At 43.5% G+C, this 15894-nt stretch overlaps 1 protein-coding gene across 1 annotated transcript in view; it reads right to left on the bottom strand.

Moving 5' to 3' along the window:
• The window catches only part of JMJD1C (jumonji domain containing 1C), a 196064-nt gene extending 188661 nt beyond the window's left edge, over window positions 1–7403 (bottom strand). Inside the window, exon 1 of the mRNA XM_019507890.1 lies at window positions 7239–7403. The gene's annotated coding sequence lies outside the window, so the exon portion shown is untranslated. The remainder of the gene's footprint in view (window positions 1–7238) is intronic.
• Between the last annotated feature and the right edge of the window lie 8491 nt (window positions 7404–15894).

The following is a 15894-nucleotide window of genomic DNA, read 5'->3' as shown; positions in this document are numbered from 1 at the left end:
TCAATTCACACACAACTTCATCTTTCATCTTGCAACTCAATTACCACAACTTCTTTTCCTGTAACCCAGACAAATGCAAACTTCATCATACATATTCACAATATATTGCTAGAGAGAACATTTGCCTAACTTCTAAGACCAGTTCACTCTTTAGAATTCTTCCATTAGCTCTTCATTTCCTATTGCATCAATTATAAGCTGCTTCACTTAACTTCAAGGCCCTTCATAGCCAGTTTCCGTTCTACCTATCCACCTGTGTTATAATCAACTCTTGCCTCCGTCTACCACTTACTACATTTTCAGATATGCACTTTTACGCTTGTCACACTCCCCTTCAGAATCTACAGAGTTGTTTCATTATCCTCTTTTTACCTGATACAAAAGACTCGTGTGCTAGCACCATTGCCTGTCATGCTGATCAACACTCTCAATGTTTCCATGTGCTTTTCTCATTTGCCTGTCTCCATTGAGGGTCTTTTATCTCATACTTAAATTATAAGCTCTCTCATGTAGAGACTTTTTATTTTCTGTTTGCTTATTTAGCACAATGGGTTCCTGGTTCATGTTCAGAACTTAAGTGCTATAGCAACACAAATGATTTAATAGTAATAATTTATTGTTATCAGTTACTGCTGATAACCCTGCTGACAACTCACTGAGTAAAAATGATGCCACATGACAATGTGTTTTCAGTGCTTAAAAAACAAAACAAAAACACACCTTAGGAAACTACACAAAATAATCTCAAAAAAGTTAAGGTTGCAAAGTAAAGCACAAACTGTTTAGAAGTGATAGAATCAAGGCTACTTACACCCTTTTTTTTAAAGTAGTAAAACTATTTACGGGCTAGATGCTGGAAAAAAAAAATCTCACTCCTATGAGCATTTATAGAAAAGGCAACATAAGTACTTGTGTAAATAATGGCTATTTCCCTTTGAAAGTGTTTTCTGATTCTTCCATGCACAGACTGGGAAATATTCTGGGAATCAATGAGGGCTATGTAGTGAATGAAGGAGCCCTGCCTCATTTACTACAAAAGTTGGAAGTTATTTACTGAATGAGATGGTCTTATGATGAAATATATGAATCCTACCCTGGACAGAGTCTATGCTTACTTTTGCCAAGTGGTCTCCATGTGATAATAGGTTGGCCGCTAAGGGTTTATTCCTCATTTTCTGGGAGCCTGATTTGAGCTCCTGCATTTTGATTTACGGAAGCACTGAGCATTCACACCTGCAACTGAAGTCAACAGAACTTGTTTTGAACCTATTAATTACATATCAGGTTCTATATGTTCACAAACGGACTATTCAAAAATAAAAGAAATCTTTGACTAAGTATACTTCAGAGAACCCTCAACTGTGAAATGAAGCTAGAATCCACATTTCTTAGGGGTGTTATGAAAATAAATTCACTAGTACTTGTAAAATACTCAGATACTACAGTGTGGAGTGTGAGGAAATGAATAATTCCATCTTCAGAGCTAGGGTTCAGTGGTGTGCAGCAAATAAGGAATGAGACCATACTGATTAAGAGTAAATAAACGAGATGATGAATCACTAATACAAATAGGACAGGGTCCTAAAAGAAATGCATACAATGTTTTTAAAGATTATACAATAATGCACAAGCCTGTAGGGAACTAAACTAAAATTGTACGGGCAGTCTTACTTCTGGTATTTAACATTAGGGTATTTGACTCTGCAGTGTTTTAAATGTATGAGAGAAAGTGATTCAGAAAAAAGCTGCACTTATAACTAATTAGGTCATTCAGACATAGCACTGAATGTAGCAATCCCAGATCAGAGTTTTATTTACAGAAGGACTGACATTCCTTTATTTATAAAAATTTCACTCTCATCTTCCCACTGTTTTCCCAATCCTAACTTTACTGTTTTGTCTGCATTAAGATATGGGCAGCAGGCCCTACTCTGGTCTCATGTCAGGCTTCTGTTCTACTGCATAAGGGTGTTGACAAGTTATCAAAAGAGGAAGCTAAGTATATAAGCAAAATGAACATTTTTCTTGACCCAATGTCCACAAACATTCTGCTGGATGTTTCCCTTCTCACTCCTGACTTACGGCTAGGTGATTACAAGCCACAAGTTCTTTTCCTTCAAAGCTACGCAAGTGACAGACAAAAAGTTTTTGTTTGTAATGGTGGCACTCAATCTAAATTTATAAATTTCTCTAACAAAGTCATAGTTTCATAGTTTCTAGGGTCGGAAGGGACCTGAGCAGATCATTTAGTCCGACCCCCTGCCATGGCAGGAAAGAGTACTGGGGTCAAACGACCCCAGCAAGGTGTACATCTAACCTCCTCTTAAAAACCCCCAGGGTAGGAGCCTGCACCACCACTTCTCTTGGAAGTTGGTTCCAGACCCTAGCCACCCTGACCGTGAAGTAGCGCCTCCTGATATCTAACCTAAACCTACCCTCTGCCAGCTTGTGACCGTTATTCCTGGTCACTCCTGGTGGTACTCGGGGGAACAGTGACTCCCCCAGTGCCTGCTGATCCCCCCTGACTAGTTTATAACAGGCCACAAGATCCCCCCTCAGCCTTTTCTTTTGGAGGCTGAACAGGTTCAGGTCCCATAGCCTCTCCTCATAGGGCCTGCCCTGCTGTCCCCTGATCATGCGAGTCCTTCAAATCCGGATTTAAAAAGGGTCTGAATAGAAGATCTGGCCCATTTAGTGAACTCTTTAGAACAGTGCTGGCCAACCCAGAGCACATGCATCACAAGTGGCCCATACAGCCTCTACGGAATGGGGATTGGAGTGACACTCAAGGAGCAAGTGGGGCTTAGCTCGTGGTATGCATGCCAGAAAGAGTAGCACCCACTGTTTTAGTTCCTTAACCAGAATTATTATTGGAGAGGCACTCTTTCCTAGTATCATGGGTGAAAAGGTGTGCTAAGAAGAACAAAAAGTTTGTCCCCTAAACCTCTTCCTTAACTCACCCAATATCTTAAACATTCTCATTGACATAATTTATATTACTCTTATATCAGCGTGCAAGACCATGCTATTGCTGCACCTCACTACAATATAGCAGGGGAGCAGGTAGTAGTAGCCTGCTTAGCTTGAGCAAATGGCAACCTTGGGATAGGCTGCAGACACACTTGCCATTGGTACTATAACAACAATGGATTAAAACAAGTCATTATATCACCCACTGCATGAAGCAGTCGCTCCCAACAAGCCTGAGTCTGGGATTGAATTCTAAGCATCTGCTCCCTTCAGAATCAGGTCTGCATACATGATGAAGGAAATCACCATGAATGTTTCCATCCCACCCTCAAATCAAAGGCAGAGTTCAAAGAGAAATAGCCTTGTAAAGTCCCATAAAAGGACAGGGAAGCTCCTTAAAGTACTTGGGATAGAATGAAAGCAAAATATTCCATTTACTCCAATATTAAGTCGACACCCCGATAATTAGATTCTATATATAAAAAAAATTTATAATTTTTATAATTTTCCAGTATAGAATCCAATTATTGGAGGGTTTTGTTAAATTTGTGCCCCCGCCCCTCACTACTACAACAGGGAAAGTGGGAGTGGGTCATAAGGCTTGCGGAGGGATCAAATGGCCCCCTTGCCCTCTGCCCTCCCTACTTCTTCCCCTTGCAGCCTGTCTGTCTGCCCTGCCACTGGCACCCCCTACTCCCTAGCTCCCCATAGCCTCTGCCCCTTCCCCAAAAATTTCTGCCCTTTTCCCCCACACCCCAGTCTTTGCCTCTTCCCCTCCCCTCCCCTTGTTGTCGAAAGCTGCTCAGGGTCTGTTCCCTCCTGGAACATAGCACTACAGCATGTAGAAGTGCAGTCCCTGCTGGCCATGTGGCAGTATCAGTGCTGCTGATTGGCCAGGCACGGGACACCACTTCCACAAGCTCCATGGCCCAAGCCGCAGCTGAGGGGCATCTGACAGTAAGGGGGAAGGGGCACAAGCTGCAGAGGGCAAGCAGGGCTGGGGGGGGGGCATGAAGAGGGCAGGAGTCTGCTGGAGCTCTGACTCTAGCCCCGAGCCTACATTAGGACTAGAATTGCAGCAGCTACCTTTCCTCCCCTATGTTGGGGGTGGGGGCTAGCCTTAGATTCAAGTAAATACACAGCAAGATGGATGTGTTCAGAGCTGTGAGGACGCTGAATACAGCAAACTCTAGTTAATATGCCACTGTTGCTTAAACTAGCTTTGTTCCGATTCCCCAGCAGCATTACTTCACTCCCATCCCCCCACCCTGCCATTCAATAACATGCCATTATCTGCATTCTCCTTAAAGTGGCAAATCAGCCAGAGTTTACTGTAAATGCAAGCACTCAGAGACATATTAAGAAGGTATGTATTCTAACAAAGAAATGGAAACTTGTTTCACCCAAAGAAACATCCAGTTTTTCCAAAAAACCTAATGCCTGAAGAAGTACAGGTTCCATTCAATGGCCTGTTTTGTTGAGAAATAGAATTCTCTCAAAGCTGCTGCAGCAGCAGCAGCAGGACAACCCTGCACTCAGAGCCTCATTGTCATTTTTTTTTTTGTAACCTTGAGCCATCTTAGCCTGAACAAAGAACCAGACCAACCAGTCCATCCTGAACAATTCCTGTGCCACTTTCACAAATGACATTTTCCAGAACGTGCTCAGCTGAACACTCTTTTGGTCCAGTGAACACTACAGTCAGAAAACTAAATCAAAAAAGACAACTCAGGACATCTATTGTGGAGAAATGCACGAGGGGACAAGTCTGAGTAACTAGATATACAAGATTATGGCCAAAACCAGAAAAAAAGAAAACCATAGCTTTATCAAGACAAGTCAAAACTAAATTTTCAATAGCCAAAAAAACCCTCCAGCTGAAGACACTGAAATCAATCAGGACTGAACAAGCATCTACATGACTTCATAACATTGACACATTTGTTGCAGTTCTCCTTTTGTATTTGCTAGTTGAAGTCTTCTGCAGGAAGAAATGGATCAAAGTCTATTCCTTTGCAGATGATCTCATCAGAATCTGATAAACTCTGAGGGTCTGTCAGCAAAACTGTAGTTTCCTACTAAACAGGCAGAATATTTCTCTTAGTTTCTCAGCTGCTTCAGCATCTAGGCATCATTCCAGAGGCAGAGGCGTGAGGATGAATACAGGCGACCCCAGATTAGTGCTCTTAATTGGTTCCAGAAAAACCGAGTTCTAAGCAAAACCATGCTAAGCAAAACTCATTTCCCCATAGAAATGAATGTAAATAGAGATTAATTGGTTACTGCCTGCCACTGCCTCTCCCCACCTGCCAGTGCTCCAGCCCCACGTACCAGCCCAGGCCTGCGCTCCAGCTGCCCTGCTCTGGACCCCTGCCAGTCCTGGCCCTGGGCACTAGCATGGGTCCTATGCTCATACCCAGCTCCCCCTTGCTGCTTCTCACTTCTGCCACTTCTCCCCACCCCCCTCACCTGCCTGCTGGCCCCTCTGGCCCCACTAGCCAGCCTGGGCACTGGCACTACTGCCGCCCCACTCTGAGCACCGGCCCCCGCCACCAGGCACTGGCGCAGGCCTCGCGCTACTTGTCTTTGTCGCCACTGTTTCTCTCAACCCCCCTGCCTGCTCCAGCCCAGGCACCGGTGCTCCTGCCACCCTGATCTGGGTGCAGACTTCCACTGGCCCAGGCATGGGCCCCACACCAGCGCAGGCCCCATGATCCTTCCCCCCACCTTGGGTGCAGGCCCCTCGCCCCAACCAGTGGCTTGGGTCCTGCGCTCCTCCCTTCTTTTGCAGCCACTTGTCTTTACCCCCAGCCTGCTCTGGCACCATGTGCCAGCCTGGGCCTGTGCTTCTGCCATCCCGCCCTGGGCCCTCATGCCTGCCCACCCACTCACTACCACTTGCTGCCATCACCGCCACTTTTTCCTGCCTGCCTGCCTGCCAAAACTCCAATTCCACTGAGCGCTACAGTGAAGCTGGCTGAGTGCTCAGCGGAATCGGGTATCAATTCTAAATGTGTGCTATAGCAAAATAGCGCTAACTGAAACCGCGTTAAGCGGGAGTTGCCTGTACATTGAAACTTTGCATTCACTATCTCTCTAGACCAATAGTGACCAGCCGGTCAATCGAGGAGCCCCGGACAGCTGATCTCAGTCTGTGGGGAGCTAACCCCCCCAAGACTGAAATTGATCATCAGAGGCTCCACAATAGTGAGCGGCAGGACACAATCCAGGAGCAGCAGGATACACATAGGTGGGCTGAGCTGTGCCCCCTGCTGCTGGAGCTGGGCTGGGTGAGTGGGACAATCCCGCTCCATGCCCCCTACCACCGGGACTCTGGCTGGGCTGAAGGAAGGTCAGAGCCTGGGCAGCTTGTCGGGGGGGGGGGGCTCCCGCCACTACATGCACCCCAGCACAGACCGGGGGGCACATGCCCCCCCCCCCCCCCACCGGGGGGGGGGCCGGGGGGGGGGGGGGGGGGGGGGGGGGGGGGGGCCCCCCCGCCACTACATGCACCCCAGCACAGACCGGGGGGCACATGCCCCCCCCTCCCCGATCTGTGTCCAGGGCGAGGCGGCTGCCGCTGCGTGCTGGGCTTCGCGCCCTGAGGCTTTGTGCAAAGCCCAGTGCACAACAGCAGCTTCCTTGCCCTGTACAAAGATCGAGGTGGGGCATGTGCCCTCCCGGGCCTTCATCAGGGTGCATGCAGTGGCAGGAGCCCCCCTGCGTGCCTGGACAGGCCACCTGGGCTCCAACCCTCCCCCAGACTGGCCTGGGCCCCACTCACCCTGCCCCTGCCCCACTCGCTCCCTTACTGCAGAGGCCTCGATCTGCAGGTCAGTCTGTGGGGGGTGGGGGGGGAGGGGGGCAGAGAAGAGTGCAGTAGATTCTGGATTGCCCTTTACTTCATTCAAAAAGTGATCTTCACTTTCAGAAGTTTGGAGACCAGAGCTATAGACTTTTATGCAAATTCCTAGCTCTGCTGCTACCTCCCTGAGGAAAATGACAGTCTCTCCCAATCCCACTTGGGTCACAAAGTCTGGAGTACAAGTTTTTACCTAAGAACTCCAATCCTCCATGTAGGACTACAACATGCTGCTAACCCTTTCAACATGGGCTTGATGAACCTCAAAACTGAAAAAAGAGTTGGGGGGGGGGGGGAATCAACCACCAACTTCAAAGTAACTGAAGTGAAATAAGACAACTTCCTAGTAGCGTTCTGTTATACAGGTTAAAACAGCTTGATAAATGCTACTATTCAAATGTCTTACCAATGCAGGCCATTGAATTTGTTTGATCTTTGATCCCTGAGTCTGGCTTGGGTCCTTTCTTTTTGCCCAGACCAGCTGGTATTCCACCAAGAAGGTTGCAAAATCTTCATACACTTTAACCCACTCACGTTTTTCCCATTCAAGGTCATCAAATTCCACATATACCTGGAAAAATGAAACCACAAGACAAAAAAAATTAATATGTACAGATATAAATATACACAATCACATTTTGAAATAAATAATTTAACTGCAGAATTTATATAAGTTATAAAATTTATATTTGGGTACCATGAAATAAATAGATGACACTCCTAGGAACCCCAGGCAGCAGTAGAAGAAACCTTCTCTGGCATTTAATTTGGTAAAAGTATCAAATATAGCTGTGTTTGACACAAAAAAACCCCATGACTTAAGAGAAACAAACACCAACCAGTGAATCAAGCTTACAACATAGTAAATTTGCAGTAATTTAAAGAAATTGCCAATTTGTGTACACACACACACACACTCTCTCTCTCTCTCTCTCCATCTTTTCATCCATAGAACAATTAATATAACAATCATTGCTTAGACATCAAGCAAAATCATTTGGAACAAAGTAAGAGTGCCTTGCTATTGCGTGGAATTAAACTATGGAACCCTTTCATAAACTGATTATGCTCCATCCTAAAGCCAATTGGGTTTCTTGCCATTACTACCCTGATTGTAAGGCTGTTTTATTGCCTCTCTTCTCTAATGATAAGGAAACCTTATTCTAATTTCCAGCTGACATTCATTCACAGCCAGCTTACACCCATTTGTTCTTGTGCCAATGTTGTCCATTAGCCTAAACAGCTTTTCTTCCCAGATTATATTTAGAGAGTGTGATCACACTCCTTCTGTCTTCAGATTGTTAGGCTGAACAAGCTGAGCTTTGAGCACCTTCTCATAAAATAATCTCTCATTCCCCAAACAAACTAGCATCTCTCTGAAAAGTGCAACTATTTTATATGCTGTTATGCATTAAAGAATATGTTTTTAAATATAGTTATAGTTTAAAAATATACCAGTGTAATCAATGCAGTTCACTTCCCTGAATTATGATAAAAGCTTAATAACTTTTCAAATGCTGCCAGAAAGAGAAAATGTCTGACGTTCTGATTATTTAAGAACAACTCTAATTATACAAACCTTTGAAAAGAAACGGGCTTTATTTCTTTAGCAGCTCCCATCTCTCAGCCACACCCTGCAGAAGTACAGTGAGTGATTTCTGGAACTAGAATTTCTTCTCACTGCTACTGCAAGCTTAACTGCTCTTTTCTGGCAGAATTTTGTCTCTTTTTTAACTTGAGTTCATTTTATGAGTATAAAGTTATTTTCTGTCTAGACATTTTGTATTACAATGCTTCTATACTGATATTTAAGAACAGACTTTTTACTACCCCCAAGTCAAATCCACCAACTATATGCAGCAAAAACCTCACATTTGACCCCCAGAGGCAGAACAGCCTGATGTAGAACTCTTGAACATCAAGATCTGAGATCAAGCTGGCCTCCCAGTCTCCCTTTTCCTGCAGTATATTTGGAACTTATCTGGCACTGGAGGCTGCAAACTCAGGAAGCTCACTAGCAATAATTTCCTGTTCCTGCCTTTCTGCACCTAACCACCTATCTCTGCTGCTCATATTTATAGACAAGCAAAAAAGGAGACAAGACTAGTCTTCAAGAGGAGTCCTAGAAATCAAAAAGCAGACTGCATGTAGATGTGGTGAGAGCTAGAAGATAACAAATGGGCAGAGAGATTGAAAGCAACACTTAAGGTTGATTATAGTGTGTGTGTGTGTGTGTGTGTGTGTGTGTGTGTGTGTGTGTGTGTGTGTGTGTGTGTGTGTGTGTGTGTGTGTGTACATTTTACACACACACACACCCCTCTTGTAAATCAGTAGTTAATAAACATATACTTCTCCCTTCAGTCCTCTGACAGTTTGTATCCCATCTTCTGCATCCTGCTTCATTTTTTTTTAACCTACAAGAACAGCTCCTGCAACACAATGTTCTTCTTCAATTCCTACCTTTTCTGTTCTTTGCCTTCACCATTACTCCATCCCCTCTTCCTTCCAAAATGTCCGCTCAATCTCAAAAATCACCACAACTAACATTATCCTATGAGTTACTGAAACCTGAATTCCCTACCTGGACTACCTCCCACAGTTCTTTTTTCTTATTGTAACCTATCATTGCTGCTTTCCTTCATTATGCAAAAACGGAAAGGGAGGGACCCTGGGATATCTTCTTCCATTTGGCCTTCTTCAACATCTTCACCACCCATTCCACTTACTTCTCCTCCTCAAAACTCTTACTACATTTCCTCCCCCTCCATCTTTCTTCTTTTTTTTTTTTTTTTTTTTAAGATAATTTTTCATGTTCCAAGCCAAGTCAGCTCCAAATCTGTGAGTCAGTCAAGACCCATAAGTGGCCCTACTACCAGCAAACATCCTCCACCCCACCTGGGGCTTCAGATGTTTCCAAATCCTTTGGCAGACATCCTACATCTTTCTCCTATTCACTCTCCCTCATACTGAGGCATCTGGTTATCCTTCCCTTCACAAACTCCCACCTTTATCCACAGCATCTTTATTTCCCAAACTGATGATGGCCCACTGCCCTCTTTGCTTGCCACTTCACTTCCCCTCACCCTTTCTTGTTTGATCTTCAGTCCTGAATCAGCTCTCTTGCTCATTCCATATTGTCATCACTAATCTTCTCTCTCATCTTATACTCCCCACTTTACCTTCTGCAACACTGTCAACTTCCAGCTCACACTGTCCCCACTTACCCAGCTTGTTCATAAACTTATTTGCTCCACCCTACAATTCCAGGTCTCCTGGGATGCCACACTTCCTGGACATTTTATGTTCTCAGGACTTACTTTATGTCACACAAAGTTAGGCCCCAGACCTTGAAAGGGTAGGAACAGGATTTGCACTGCTGTTCTGTAAATAACTCTTTATATGAAGCTCTTGCAAATAAAGTATTGTTTCTACACCACAAGCCTCATCAAGATACTACCAGTAACTTACTAACTTGCTGCTTCAGGAATAATCTTCAGTGCTCAGCCAATAGCTGTGGCTGTGAGATTGTTAACACAGGACTGCACCCCTTCAGCATGCAAAGCCAGACACAAGCAGCAACTACCTTGCCAGCTGCATGGCAAGCACAGTGCCTCCAGGCTTGCTTCTTTTCCAAAGAAGAAAAAACAGCTTCCTTATTTAAGGCATGCACCACAATGCTGGGGGGCTTATTTGGTGGAAAAAGGTATGTGTGGTATGCAAATAAATAGAGTACATTAAACTATTCTTGGGCTGGTCACTATAATTTGACCTTGACCAGTCTATACTTGGGGAAGGGGAGGAGAGAAACAAAAAATACCCAAAAAACCCCACATCTACTCTAAGCCTCTACAGCAGGGTTGTCCAACTGATGGCCCATGACACGTTAACATGACGCCCGTGGGCTTTCATCTGGCCACCACTCCTCCCATTCCTCCAGCTGCTGTGGTAGCCAGGGGCTCTAGTTTCTACCTTAACTTCTGCAGGCAGTATGGTGGTGAGGGGCAGGGAGGGACCTGTGCTGTTTAGGATCTTCAGGATGGAGCAGAGCCCAAACTGCCTGTGGAAAGGATGTGGAACCCCATAAGGGTCACCCCTGAAGCATGTCCCAAGTGTCTGCAGCCCACAGGGTGTGCAACCCCCTACTATTACAAATTGGACACCCCTGCTCTACAAAATGTGCAAGATAAAAGAAATGAAAGATCAAAGCTAATACATCTATACCCACTGGGCATAGGAATACATTCACTGGAAAAGAAAGAAAAAGTTTTAAGTGTAAATTCTGCACCACACATGAGCAGAAATCAGATATGGTACATACAGAGGATTTATCAAGAAGCTATTTTGACTTCATGATGCTTAGAGCTGCTTGACCACAATGTATAACTCTGATCTGCAATGGCACATTTCTAATAATGGAGAACTGCGTTTGGTACAAAGCTAATCTGCCATAGCCCGACTCCAAAATATTCCTACTCTAGTATTAATATATCTACCCTATGGCAATGTTTTTGGCAGCTTTCTACCACACAAATGTTTCCCTGCAGAGTGGCAATTAGCCATGGCTAGCCATTTAAGTCCACTTTGAACTGAAGAGTCAGTACAGCACAAATTTAGCCATGAAGTCAGGACTTCAATGAATTCTCATGGAGTTTTCTGATATCACAGCAACACAGAAAAATATAGCCACATGCTCTTCAGAAGTAATTAAACAAGCTCTCCAGAAACTAACTTCCCATTTTCCTTCGAGGTTGGTCTACCACATCTGAAAGGTCAACTCATCAAGCCAAGGAAGAACAACAAAGCAGAGCTGATGCAGCAAAATAAAACCTAGAGCCAAACCAGGATCTCTATGAAGTGCCAAACTTAGTATTTCTATTCCTTTGCTTTTATTTAATGATTGCACTCTAGCAGGGAACTCTGCAATGCCAGCCTGCTTTGTGGACAAAGACAGCCAATTCAGAAGGTCTTCAGAATAATGAGATTTCCTCCCTGAACCAGTGATAGAGTTCCATTCTACTTCTTTGCAACATTCAAGGATGAGGATCCATTACCCTGGATCTGGAAACTTTGATACAAGGAGAAGTTCCCATTAAGAACATTTTATAAACACAGTTAGCTTTAACTTGGTCAATTTTTCAACTTATCACCATATTCATTTCAACAGGAGGTAGACTTCAATTCTTCCCCACACCTGGACAATTAAAGCAAGACTGCAAATAAACTTTTTTTTAAATACAGTCAGGAGCAGACTACTGCCAGGAGCTGCTCCCACATCCCTGCACATGTAGATGCCTGTCTGAGGTGGGTTTACTCTAGTAAACAAACTATTTTCTTCAAAACATGTTTCTAAGCCAGAATATTCCAGGGTGTAGCAATCTTGAGAAAGTTTTCATCACAGAGATTTCTGTGATTCATGGAGCTCCCTGGTCACTTCTGCCCTAATAAAGACCCACATAAAAAACCTGACCATTATGTCTGATGACAGAATAGAACAAAACAAAATGCTGCAGCCTTTTAAGTTGTCATGAAACAGAACCATTACCTTCTAGCAACTCTACTTTAAATCCTGGAAAAAATGTAGGCCATTATTACTCACTTTAAAACCGCTGGTGATGGCAAGATGCTGCTCACAACTCATCAGCACTGCAGCAACTATACACCTTTGCTCAGCTACCTGGTTACCTGTTGCAGAAACTGAATAATTAAGAACCTGCTCTGGATTTACTGTGTGTCAATAGTCCCAAGCAACCCAGATACAAACAACAAAAATATTATTTTATCATTGTAACAAATTTCAGACAAAACAATCTCTGTTAATAAATAAATGCATTACAAACAAAACAAATACCCCTCAATATAGTCTCTGCACAGGTAACTGATTTGAGATGTTTAGCCAGCACTCAGAACCACTGCACTTGCAATGGTATATGCCCCAGCAGAATACTATGCTCCTGTGTGGTCCAGAAGTTGTTGCACTAAAAAGCTCAATGCTATACTTAACAGTACACTGACACTTATAACAGACTGCACAGCTTACACACACACACAGATGTACACCCTGTACTCCCAGGCATTTGATGCAAGTGATATAAGAAGACAGACCCTAAGATCATTATTAGGAAAGACAACAAAGAGATGACAAAAATCACCTGCTGCATCGACTGTTAACTGAAGACCTGAACAGATGGAGATTTAAGAGGCTTAAAAAATTGTAAGCTATTTGTACATGAAGTCCACAAGCTCCTGGAAGAGTGGGGATGCTGAGCCAAATCTATAGGCAGTAATAGAGTAAATCAACCGCTGGGGAGGGTCAGATCTATTCCTACAGTATTTTAATACCGACACCAAATGAGTCCCCCATTGGACATGACTAACAGAGAAGTGTGCGTCAAGCTTAACTGACTGAGATCTGGATACGGATGCTTTAAATAGGGTTACCATACGTCCAGATTTTTCTGGACACATCCTCTTTTTGGGTCCTCCCATTTATGTCCAAGAGGTTTTTTAAAAAAATATCAACAAATGTCTGGGATTTTGCTCTGCCTCTGCTCAGCACTGAAGTTTTCCTGGTATTTCCCAGGTTGCCCCAGCAAAGAGCTGCTTGGGGCTGCAGAGAGCAGGGGAAGGACAATTAGAGGTCTGGGTATCACGTGCATCTGCTTGCAAGCCCCAGCAGTTGCAGGCACGTAAGGCCAGGGCTTGGGGACTGTGGGGGAAGGGGGTGTGCAGGCACATGAGTGTGCAGGCAAGTGGGGTGGGTGCCTGCTGGCACCAGGGTTGCAGCAGGGCAGGGAAATGGGAGAGATGCCTGCCCCTCCAGTGGGAGTGAGAGGCACCAGCAGGGCTGGGGTGGCTGTAGCTTGGGAGTGAGGGGCACTAGGGGGGTGGGGGACTGAGGGTTAAATCAGCAGGGACATGGGGGCTGTGCCTTGCAAGTGAGGGGCAGAGGCACAGGCATATCACTGCCCCCCCCAATCATATTAGCCCCCACCACAGGTGTCCTCTTTTTTAAAGCTGGAAATATGGTAACCCTACTTTAAAAGAACATTTCACTAGATAAACATCTTGGACAACCCCCTGTGTGAATGCAGTGTCCAACAAACAGCACAGCCCTTGACTGAAAGCTGCAATCTTTATAAAGGCCCAGACAGGGCAGATAGAGTCCACACATTGAGCAATAATTCCAGACAGTGGCTCAGATTTGCAAGTTGGTATCTGATGCCATACGAAAGAACTACTAAATATATTTCTGTACTAGATTTACCTACAAGTTTTCTATCACAGTAGTTTAAAATGATTCATCAGTTCAACTGGTTGGCATTTAGAGAATGGTTTTCTTTTCATATCTAAATGAGGAAGCAAAAAGGAAACAAAGGAAGAAGCATTATACTTCTATACTATTTTATTAAATTCCTTCATCTCAAATACAGTTCTCTTCATTTTCCCAATTTAATAAAAACTGAGCAAACCTTGCTTTTGCACAGTAATTGAAACAACATTTGTCAGCAGTTAAGCAGATATCAATGTTTTAGAAAGCTGTCCCTTATTAGACACAGTTTACAACAGCTGAACTTAAACACTAAAATCAGCAGGAGATTAAGCCATTGATTTCAAGGATAGTGGGTCATAGTGAACACCCCAAATTAACCTCAATTTTTTCATCTCATAATTTGTGCTGTTTACAACTATAGTGCATAGTGTTGTCTATTTCAAGCGTAAGTGTTACGAACTAACTCAAAACTTTGTAAAAAAAAGAAAAACAAAATGAAACATACCTGCCAGTTTTGTTTTAAAAAAATCATAAACAAGTACTTGTGTATTTTTTAAAAACAATGCTCAAACAACTTCCACATTCTATTAGACTTTTAATAATTTGTTGCTGCATACTAAGATGCGTATGGATTATACTACTGTTACAAAACCTCACATAAACCACATATTAAAAATGTAAGTTATGAGATGATCTGCATTTTACTTGAAAGTCTTCTATAGTTTATACACACTTCAATAACAATACCCAAATCTCTTATAAAAACTCAGTCTTGCACACAGTACTGTTGTCTGAGAAAAAAAATACCAATACATTTGCATTTCAGGCTTTAAAACTCAGTTTCATTTACCTGGCAATTCAAAAAATCCATCACAAAAAAAGTTAACACAGATGGTATCTAAAACAGCCAAATGTTTGCTGATTAAAGTTCCATTATATTCCTTCTTCCCCTTCACCTGACCAACAAACTAATCATCTAAACACTTCAGTTTTGAGCCATACTTACATAACTACTGGACTGTCTGTTCAACTGTTTTAAAATGAAAGCCTAAACATATTTACTATAGTCAAAACAGGATAACATTTTTAGAAGTCAACTGGCTGGATCACAGCATATACATTTACTGCTCAAGTAAATTATGACAAGGTATTAGAGTTAAGATGCAAGATTACTTCTAACCCTGTAAACAGGACATTATAATAGCCAAGTTCTGAAATCCAAGTTAAGTAGAGGTAAAAACAAAACACTGGGGTATCCAGTACCTCCCCCTACTGGCCATAAAATGTAAGGAGAGAAATAAAGCTAGGGAACATTACAGAAACTGTCATTTGCAGCAACAGAACTTAAAACTGGTAACAAAACCTCAGTTCTGATGGCTCCATACAAATATTTAATGCAAAGCACCAATAAAAAGATACTGGTGATGCACTAGTTTAACTACGTATAACAGTCAAAGTTCAGATGCATGCACACAAGCAGTTATACACAGTGTACACTAGCTACCTCAAGGCATTTTGAAAAAGCAACATGGTAAACAAACAGTTAACTGGTACCAATTACAAAGAGCTGTAGTGACACTAGAAATTGTTACTGATGGAAAAGGGTGTTTTGCTAACAAACTGATCTCCTTCTGCTCCCATGATCCCTACCTTCTCATAATTTTACAGAGTATCTCTGACAGGCATGGGCAACTGGTGCCTCTTGAGTCAGGGGGAGCACTTGTCCCCCCAGCAGGCAGTCAGCAAAGGGGAGGGGGGAATCCCCCCATAGCCAATCCTGCCGGGGGGGGGG

This window comes from Gavialis gangeticus, unplaced genomic scaffold, assembly GCF_001723915.1.
Source record: "Gavialis gangeticus isolate Ggan-Ray unplaced genomic scaffold, GavGan_comp1, whole genome shotgun sequence".
In the NCBI taxonomy this organism is placed as follows: domain Eukaryota; kingdom Metazoa; phylum Chordata; order Crocodylia; family Gavialidae; genus Gavialis; species Gavialis gangeticus.
This window is presented reverse-complemented; position numbering and strand designations above follow the sequence as displayed.